This window comes from Etheostoma cragini, chromosome 12 (genome assembly GCF_013103735.1).
Source record: "Etheostoma cragini isolate CJK2018 chromosome 12, CSU_Ecrag_1.0, whole genome shotgun sequence".
Classification (NCBI taxonomy): Eukaryota; Metazoa; Chordata; class Actinopteri; order Perciformes; family Percidae; genus Etheostoma; species Etheostoma cragini.
In genome coordinates, this window is record NC_048418.1 from 22,989,959 (window position 1) to 22,999,577 (window position 9,619).

At 42.0% G+C, this 9,619-nt stretch overlaps 2 long non-coding RNA genes across 2 annotated transcripts in view; one reads left to right on the plus strand and one right to left on the minus strand.

The window, feature by feature from the left end:
• LOC117954158 overlaps window positions 1-5,178 on the plus strand; it is an 11,107-nt gene extending 5,929 nt beyond the window's left edge. Inside the window, exon 3 of the long non-coding RNA XR_004658759.1 lies at window positions 5,168-5,178. This is a non-coding gene — a long non-coding RNA (uncharacterized LOC117954158). The remainder of the gene's footprint in view (window positions 1-5,167) is intronic.
• The window catches only part of LOC117954150, an 18,512-nt gene extending 10,700 nt beyond the window's left edge, over window positions 1-7,812 (minus strand). The window contains exons 1-2 of the long non-coding RNA XR_004658751.1: window positions 7,799-7,812; window positions 7,648-7,652 (exon numbers count right to left, since the gene is read on the minus strand). This is a non-coding gene — a long non-coding RNA (uncharacterized LOC117954150). The remainder of the gene's footprint in view (window positions 1-7,647; window positions 7,653-7,798) is intronic.
• Between the last annotated feature and the right edge of the window lie 1,807 nt (window positions 7,813-9,619).

Here is a 9,619-nt window from a genome sequence, read left to right on the forward strand (position 1 = left end):
GAAGGACGTAGCCTGGTGTAGTAGGGCACTGCAGGGCATAGCAGGGCACTGCAGGGCATAGAAGGACGTAACCTGGTGTAGTAGGGCACTGCAGGGTATAGAAGGACGTTGCCTGGCATAGTAGGGCACTGCAGGGCATAGCAGGGCACTGCAGGGCATAGCAGGGCACTGCAGGGCATAGAAAGACGTAGCCTGGCATAGTAGGGCACTGCAGGGCATAGCGGGGCACTGCAGGGCACAGAAGGACGTAGCCTGGCGTAGTAGGGCCCTGCAGACCTTAGCAGGCTTTTTACTTTTAGTGTTGTCACGGCACAACCAACTCTGGGAACCTGATTATCCTTGTTAAATTCAGGGATTAAAACAGAAATTGAGATCGGAAAGCGCGGGTAGGCCACACACACCCTGGCAAGAAAGCCATTGATCAAACAGACTGGATTATGCACAGGATATGCATAATTTTGGGACATTCTACTTATACATAACTTTACGCCTTAAACTTTAACCATCATGCTCATATAGATGCCGTGGAAAGGAATCTGTTTCTGATAAGCCAGAAAACCACGCTGGCTTGGATACTGCCAAATCCTGTCCTGATGCAGTAGGTGATCCTGTTGTTTTTGGTATAATAACTTTGACATACTATGTATTGGGATGTACTAATAGTTTTTTTTCTGGCAGACCAAATTATATAGTACGGGTTGATCTATTTGACTGACAGCTGAGATAATAAATTGAATGGTTCGGACAACATTAGAGTTCTAAGCTAAGCAAAAGACTTGTTTTGTGTGTGGTTTTTTAAAAGAGATTAAAAAAATGAAATGGCACTCTTTTGGTACTCTGCTGTGAGAAGGGGTTGGAATCACCAGAGGCCTCACAATATCATATCATCAGAATACTTATGTCACAACATAACCACTATTTTAAACATGTTGCAATAACTACAATACATTGCAATTTATAACTTTTCTTCCATCTTCACAGTTTTCCCAATTTGAAATGATGTCCCTAAAAGGAAACTTTACCAACATCTGTTTTATCTAAAAGGATACATTTCTCTGTTTGTTGATCTCACTGCAATATTGGATTATCAAGCTGACAAACACACATATAATAAAAGATTGATACCTGGTGTCTGTGTATCGAATCAGTATTGGTATGGAAAATATCATGGTACTATGTTATATTGATTTTTCCCCCCACCCTTAGTAAGAAGCACCACTTTCTTGTTTGCAGCCTCACTTCACTAAGAGCATCAGCTCCCTCAGCTCTGTTATAATGTAACTTCATTCAGAAAAGATGCCTGCATATTGCCAATTTTCTCATGTTTGCCTTAAAGGACAAATCCTGAAATTAAAATGCGTGGGCAAAATGAACCTGGGGATTAATAACACATGGGTACCAGGACCGTTCTCTGAGATAGGTTTTCATGCTAATCGAATGTGACCAGTTTTATTGCAAACCACTAATTAGCTCATAATGCTAGTAGTCGGGGCAAGAGTAAAGGAAAAAGAAATCGCAATTTCTATTCCACTAATAAAGCTCAAAATAGCACCACACTTCCACGGGGGCATAATGAGGGTCCCTACATTGAAATCTCCCATGGTGCTTTGTTTCCCAATGGGTCGATAGGAATTGCCTTTGGGAAATGAAATTACATGGAAATGCATGAATTATATCTGTTCATTAAAAGGTTATTTTGAGCCTGGTTAGTGGCACCCCGACAACTAGCGTTCCAAGCTAATTAGCGGTTTGCGCTACAACTGGTCACATTTGATTAGCATGAAAACATATCCAAGAAAGCGCTTGACCCTGTAACCGTGTCATTAACTCCTAGGTTCATTTTGCACCAGGTTTGTTCTTCAAATGACTTTGACTTGAGGTAATATGCAAGTTCCCAGCTCATGCTCAAATTTCCAAGATGGTTATGAAATCCCCCCCATTTTCAATCATGACTAATTATCCCAGCAGGAAGCCTCCATTTTCCTCCAGGTATTACTTAAGCTGCTCCGTTCTAGTTAATATCATGAAGCTTTACCTCGTGGCACAGCTCCCTGTCACACACACCTGTAGGCTGACATTTACAGAAGCCTCCTATTTGTTATCTCAAACACAGAGATCTATTTTCTGCTCAGCGGGGGCCTCCGTTTCGTTCCGTCTCAAAAAACTCTCTCTGTTTCTCTCTCATTATTTTCCATCTTCAGTTTTTTGCTGTTGCTCATTGGCAGCCTGTCTCTATTCAACCAAGTCTTCAAGGGTTTCACTAAGGAGCAGGCACAGCAATTATTGGTCAATGTAGCATCGGTTTACTGCCGTCTTGGAAGAAGTATTCAGATCCTCCAGATAAGTACTAATACCATACTGTAAAAAATGCTCTGAAATAAAAGTCCTGTATTGAAAATGTTGATTAAGTAAACATATGTAATTATTATCAGGACAATGAACTTAAAGAATTGAAAGTAAAAGTACTCATTGAAGAAAAATCTACTGAAAATGGCAGACCAGACACAAGCTTTAATTTTGAAAAGTCAAAGCTTGTGGACGGCACGCAGCCGGGAGGGCATGAGACGGGAGGTCTCCAGGCTGCAGCCACCACCAACTCAAATATCCTTTTGGTCCCGGTGATTATACGTGAAATTTGGCAAATGACAGCGTTTTCAAGTCATTGGAGAAGGAAGGAGTGGTAGCATGGAAGCTCCCAAACTAACACTCATGGAGTTTTGGATCATGTCCATCTTCGGCAGCTTTACCTATATGCTGAAATATACAACAACTGTAGAAGCCTAGTGACGAGTCCATAGCAACCACTTCATGCGTTGAATTTGTTACTACCCAGTGTGCTCTGCTGAATGTTCTCAATGATTTGTTTTATTTTACGTGAGTACTAGTTTACTAGAGGAGTAACTTTAAAGTATTGCAGGAAGTGTGCACTTAGATTCCATACTTATTGTATTTCCACAACAGTGTTATTGATTAAATTAACTGAAATGTGTGATGTGTAAAATGAGAAAGCAGAGGTTAGTCATTGGTGTCTTGGTTTTGAAAAAACTGTCTATTTGTACATCTTTAAATCAATACATTGATTTTGGAGGATTATAGAAAATTAATTATTGCCAAAGGTAGGGTATTTTTTGACAAAAGACCCCAAAACTCCTCTGCTAGCCCCTTTAAAAAAAAAACGAACTGTCCTTTACTTTTAACCTTAATGTGTAAATTAACTTAAACTGTCAGATGAATGTAGTGGAGTAAAAAGTACAATATTTCTCTCTGAAATGTAGCAGAGTAGAAGTAGAAAGTGGCATGAAAAAAGACTCAAGTAAAGTACAAGTAGCTCAACATTTGGAATTAAGTACAGTACTGGAGTAATTGTACATTACACCACTGGTGTACCATTAATCCAGGTGACAGTATAGCCTGGCAGGTTGTGGATATACACTACTGGTCAAAGGTTTGGGGTCACTTTTTCATTTTCATTGCACTCCATTAAAGATAGAATACCAGCTGAGATGAGTTGTATTGTTATTTAACCAGGGAAGCAGTTTTCTGATTACATTATGTTCTTACATAATTGCAAAAGGGTTCTTGAATGTTTTTTTTTTTTCAAATGATATCAGATTAGTGAACAGAATGAGCCTTTGGAACATTGGATGAATGGTTGCTGATAATGGGCAATATAGATATTGCATCAAAGATCAGCCCCCCCCCCCCCCCCCCCCCCCCCCCCCCCCCCCCATTCAGATCAGCTGTTTTCTGTCTATAATGGAGTGGAATGGAAATTTGTAAGTGATCCTAAACTTTTGACTGGTAGTGATTATGACATTACCGTGCCATCTGTTGTGTGTTTTGGTGGCTGATGAAATGCTCAGAAAACAGATTTAGGAAATTCTGCCTCAAATCTCTGAGGTAAACACATTTTTCTCTCTCTACTCTATCTCTTGTGATTGTGGGATTTGTTTGTCAAACCACAGCCGAATGTGGTTTGAGTAGTAGAGTATGGTAAAGTTTTCCCAGCCAATGCAGAAGCTTTAAAAGTCAATTTATTCAACGACGGGGCAAGAGAAATGACTTCTCACCATAATTCAAAGCCTGTACACGTCTACATAAAGAAACATGAATAATGCATTCCAAGTAGATTTAGATAAATAGATAGGTTTTTCTGTATTTATTTGTTTGTTCGCAGACGCAGCAGTTTCATTTCCCCACTGGGCCAGGTGAGTTTTAGCTATCCTTGGTTTCAGTGATTGTTTGGTAATGTAGGCATCACAGCCCTGTGAGACTGCAGCCTTGAATAAAGCCACTACAAATGAAATTGACTTGTACGAAAATACGGCGCATGCTTAATGCACTAGACCAAATTGGGAATCGTTTCATCAGGAAGTAGAAAACAACACCAGAAAACTGCAGCGATAAGAAGCATCCGATCCGCCCTGACTGAGACCTGCACCTTACCTTAACCCTGACTGCCTTATTGAAATGCAGCAGCAGTCGTGTGGATATTAGTGAGAAATCCTCTCCACACACACAGTGACAAATTGAAGCTTAAGAGAGGATTAGAAACCAGCTGTGATTGAACGCTCCGTCCAGAGGAAGCGGAGATCCTTTCCTTCCCATTCTCAAGCCTTTGGAATAGTTTATGGCCCACATCTCCCTAATTTCATCTCAAGTGGGCCAGACCAGTAAAACCACTCCAGAAAGATGAGGAACCTGATCTGCCACAGAGTTTCTTGTCAGCGTGATGTTGGCCAACGCAAGTTGCGTCTGCTACGACCGAGTTCTAGGGGACGGGGAGAACAGAGGGGACGGAACAGAGGGGACGGAGAAAGAGGGAGAGACAGAGAAAAAGGATGACATGCAGCACGAGGCCTCTGGTCAGATTTGAACTCGGGCCGCTGCCATGGACTCAGCCTACAGGGCGCACTCTCTACCATGTGAGCAAGTGGTTTGTATATTACTTACAAAGACCCAACAATTCCAGTAAATCTCCAAAGAGCCATCTCCAATTTTCTGCGACAGTGGCAAGGAAAAACATCAAATCTAGTTTGGTACTCAATTGAGAAAAACGGTTGCCATTGTAGGAAAGTGTAAAGGATCCAAACAGATGTGTGTCTAATCATACAAGACCCAGAACACAGAGATACAAACAGCACTCGGAAAACAGGATCACGTCAAGGTGGTTTTAATGAGTGTAGTGGCAAGGCCAACAGAACAGGTGACAGGTCAGATGGATGGTGGAAGGCAGGCCGGACACGGTGAACATGAGGAAACACGAAACAAACACAAGAGTAAATACTAGAGCACATAAGACAACTGATACTGAGAGCCAAGTTACCACGAGTGAGTAAGTAACAAACTGGCACCGAAGAGGTGGTCGGCCCGGGTTTATGAATGGCAGGAGTTGATGAGTTGATGGGAAACAGCTGAGCGGATGACGGAACAAGTGGTGGTAGCCACGCCTCTAAGCAGGAACGCCCTCACAGCCAGCCGGCCAGACAAAACAAAACAGAGGAAAAGCATGCCAAAGGTTGGGGGAGGACAGCAGACTACAACAAAAACATCAAAATAAGCACCCACAACATTGAAATAGTGACAAAAATGTTGGAAAAAGGGACCAAAACGTTTTTTTTCATGAAAGACGGGAAGAAAACACGCTGAATTGGCGCTGTATTGAGTTGAATATAGCCTACTTTACGGCTTTATTATTGAGTTAATAGGCGTGTGTGTGTTTGTGTCGGCCACCATCTATTTCCTGAAGCTTTTTTAAACCCACAGATGAAAAGTTAAAACAGCGCCTATGCCAGAAGCAACTATCTCAGACAAATTTCATGAAATAGCGCATGTATGACACGCTAATTCGTATGCCATTATTGCCGTGTTATGAAGACGCATACTCGCCTTTTAGTGTATTTACCAATGCTGTCTGGCCTCCATTGACTTATAATACCTTGTGATTGTGTGTGAATTTACGCCGTAGCGCGTAGCATGAAAGGGCAAAAATCCGCTAGGGAGGTTGGTCGGGTGGTTCTTTCTTTAGTCACGTTTGCCAAAACTCAACTCGTCACTTTCTTTTCACGCCACCAAGTGGCAATAACACGCCACGTGGTGTGTATATTTATGTCCGCTGTGTACGCGTAGACATACACGCCGACAGCTCAAAATGCGTTCAGATAACACGCCACTTGGCTTAAGAAAGTCGGCGTGTATGTTTACGCAAAGTCATGATGTCATGTTGACTGTCTAAAGGAGTGAAAGCTAAAGTCAGATGACTAAAATGCGGAAAAATCCATTAAACTTACCAAAGTTCATTTGAAGAAAAAGTACATCCTTCCTTCTTTCATTAACTTTACATCAACAACTCTAAACAAACTACACATATATTGTGTAATTATAAAAATTATGACAACCTCTTGGCCCGCAGAGAAGACCCATTTTTATGTATATATTATCTTGCTATTGTGTCATATATATAATATATGATGATGATATACAGGAACTATGTACAGGTGAATGTATCGTAAGAGAAAAATAACTTTGGCTTTCTCACTCTCCTTATTTGGACAGATTGAACATTATTTGTAACTTTATAGATGTTGTTTTTCCTTTTGGTTTGTTGCTAAGCACTTATTGTGTACTAATATTTTATTGGTATTGTCATTTTTGGTTTGAAATAAAGATAAGACTGCTGATCTAGTATCCTCGGGCAGGTCGTACCAGAGGTTTGGGGCCTTCGGCTTAAGCACCCCCCCCCCCCCCCCTAAAAACAGAAGCCAAGCAATTACCATTAACAGAAACGTAGTGTTGGCCAATCAGAGGAGGTTGTTCCTGTTGAAATTTAACGTTGATAGTCCCCAAAGAAGTAGTTGTTAATTTCATGGCGCAGATTAGAACTAGGGAGGAGTTGTATTCAATCCGAGCACAGATATTAACTCGTATTACTCGTATAATACTTGTACTAGGCAAAAGTGCTTTATCCGTACCCGGATACTCGTTTCAGCCGAGTACTCGGCTCATCCCTAATTAGAACCCACTTTTGTAAGACACTGCATCCATGTCACATTCCCATTAGGGGCTGAGCCCCCCTAAAGGTTTGAGCCTAGAATTGCCCCTGTTTCAACCATTCTGTCCCCTTTTAGTTTTCAGCCCGGTCTCTAGAAACAGACCTAAGACGTCTACCCATCTGTTGGACCTCATCCTGAAAGATTCTCCTCAAGGATATGGTTAATAATTCAGCCTTGTTTTGCCTCGACATTCATTAGATTCTTGTTTTATGCCGCTCTCGACTACGGTCACCTGTTTGAGATTGCTTTGTTTGAAAGCTGCAGGACACTTCCAGGGACTCACCTGGGGAGGAAAAGCTGGTTTTGCTTGTGGGCATTTTCATGTTCAGTCACAGTTCAGCCCAATACACAGCAACACAACGGAGCGCTTGTTACATCACTCGTCCCAGAGTCTCCGTGGACCGCTGCTGTTTGATTGCTGTTTTCTGCTCCTGGTGGGATGGGGGGGGGTTGTGTTTGATCAAAGTTGGCACATCTCAAAGCTCCACAGGGTTCCGACAGCTCTAAAAACAGCTTCAAATGAACAGAAGAATAAGAAGAGCATATTTGTTTTCTACAAAGAGTGTGGAATGTGGAACATCTGTAGACATGGAACATACCCTACCCCCCCCCCCCCCCCCCCCCCCCCCCCCCCCCCCCCCCATTTGGTCTGCCAGCCTTTCAGGTAAAAGACATTTTAAAAAGGCAACTTGCATTTGCAGGTGTTACTGAAAACAAAAACATTACCCGGGCTCTGGAGGAGGCACAAAATAGAAAAATTAGCCCCTGTATCCTGAAATCAAAGAAGCGGATTGACTCCCTGACTTGGCTCGACCCCCTTGACTCCCGCACACCTGGCTCCACCCCTGCCATTAAGACACACAGACAGACTAGGCCTAGGCGATAGAGGGAAAATCAGATATTCCAATATTCTTGACCAAATACCTCAATATTGATATTCTGGCGATGACAATTGGTGCTTTCACAAAATATCTTCACACTTAGATGACATATAAATCATCATCCGTAATGTGGACGTTAAGGCTGAGTGGGGAGAAGGCAAGTATTAGAACAACTAGAACAGATGAAATTCAGAACATAACATCACTTTATTGTAATGCAGCCTTTAAAACCAGTAAAAGATACCACTTATGTCCTTTAAATCAGTAGAGACAGATATGCAAAAAGTTTATTGTACAGCATAATAAAATTTACAAAGACTTTGGCGATGGAAGTCCATCATTATACTAGTAGTTTGTCTATAGGGGTGGAGAACCATCATAACCCCCTGAAGACTACAGCAAAGACCGGACCAAAGGAGCCTCAGACCAGGGCCTCCTCCCAGCTGGACATGCCTGTGACACCTCCCTAGGGAGGCGCCCAGGAGGCATCATTACCCCAGGCCCAAAATCCACTAACTTGTTTTGCTCCTTTTCAATGTCTGCATCATGGTCAGTCAGTTTATGAGCTGCTGGCAGCCCTCTCGCTGTCAGGATGATTGTTTCAATCTATTTATTATGTCACATTGCTCCAGTATGAACTCTGCTGGGACGATTTTATTTCATTTTAAGGCTGCTCCCATAACCGTGCTCTGCTAGGATATGTCCAAGCAAACGCTTCTGTGGCTTCCGCTCTGCAGTAGAAAAATCCCTGACTGTGCACCACTGTCATATAACACGTTTCACCGGCATATTCTGATTTTTATTCTTACTGATTCCTGACATAAGCCACCTCCATTTATAATACGCTGTTGATATGTGACTTCATGCTCCATTGACAGATAACTACTTTTCCCCAGGCTGTACTGATGGTCTCAGGAGCCATGTTATGGTAGTGTGTCACCTGCACATGACACATAAAAATGCTGTGTCACTCCTCTTCCACTGTCACAGGAATTTGACAGCAAACAAGCCTGTCTTGGACTCTAAAAACAAACTTCGACAAGTCTCACCACAATAACCTTATTTCACATCACCATGCTTTGGTTTTAATTCTCTTATCCCGAAGTATATGATGGAAAGGGCCAATTCCACAGAAATCAATTTTTTGTGAGAATGACCTCCTGAGCAGGAAAAAGTCTTCTTTTGGGGCATTTTAAGCCTTTATTTTATAGGACAGCTGAAGTCATGAAACTAGTGAGAGGGGGAATGACATGCAGCAAAGGGGCTCAGGTCGGAGATAAACCTGCAGCCGCTGTGTCATTGCTGGAGTAATTCTCTGTGTATGGACACGCTCTACCAGGTCAGCTACCCAGGCTCTTGTTAACTGCATTTAATAAGGTCAATCAGGGTGACATTTGCTCCTTAGGGATTGACATTTGTTATTGAATTACAAGGCATTTTTCAATACTCAATTCTCAATTTCATAGGCAATTTGATCAGTGCCTAGGAAGTATTTCATTTGGTACCCTGTCCTAAGTCACTTTTCCACCTCCTTGGGTCCAATTTCACCCATTTTTTAAGTTTTTTATATCAGAAATATGGGTTTCTTACAACCATATTACTCAAAATAACATAGATGCATGCATGTTGTATGAAAGCCATGTAACATTCTTCACAGGTACAATTGATGATTACTTTCATTGAATT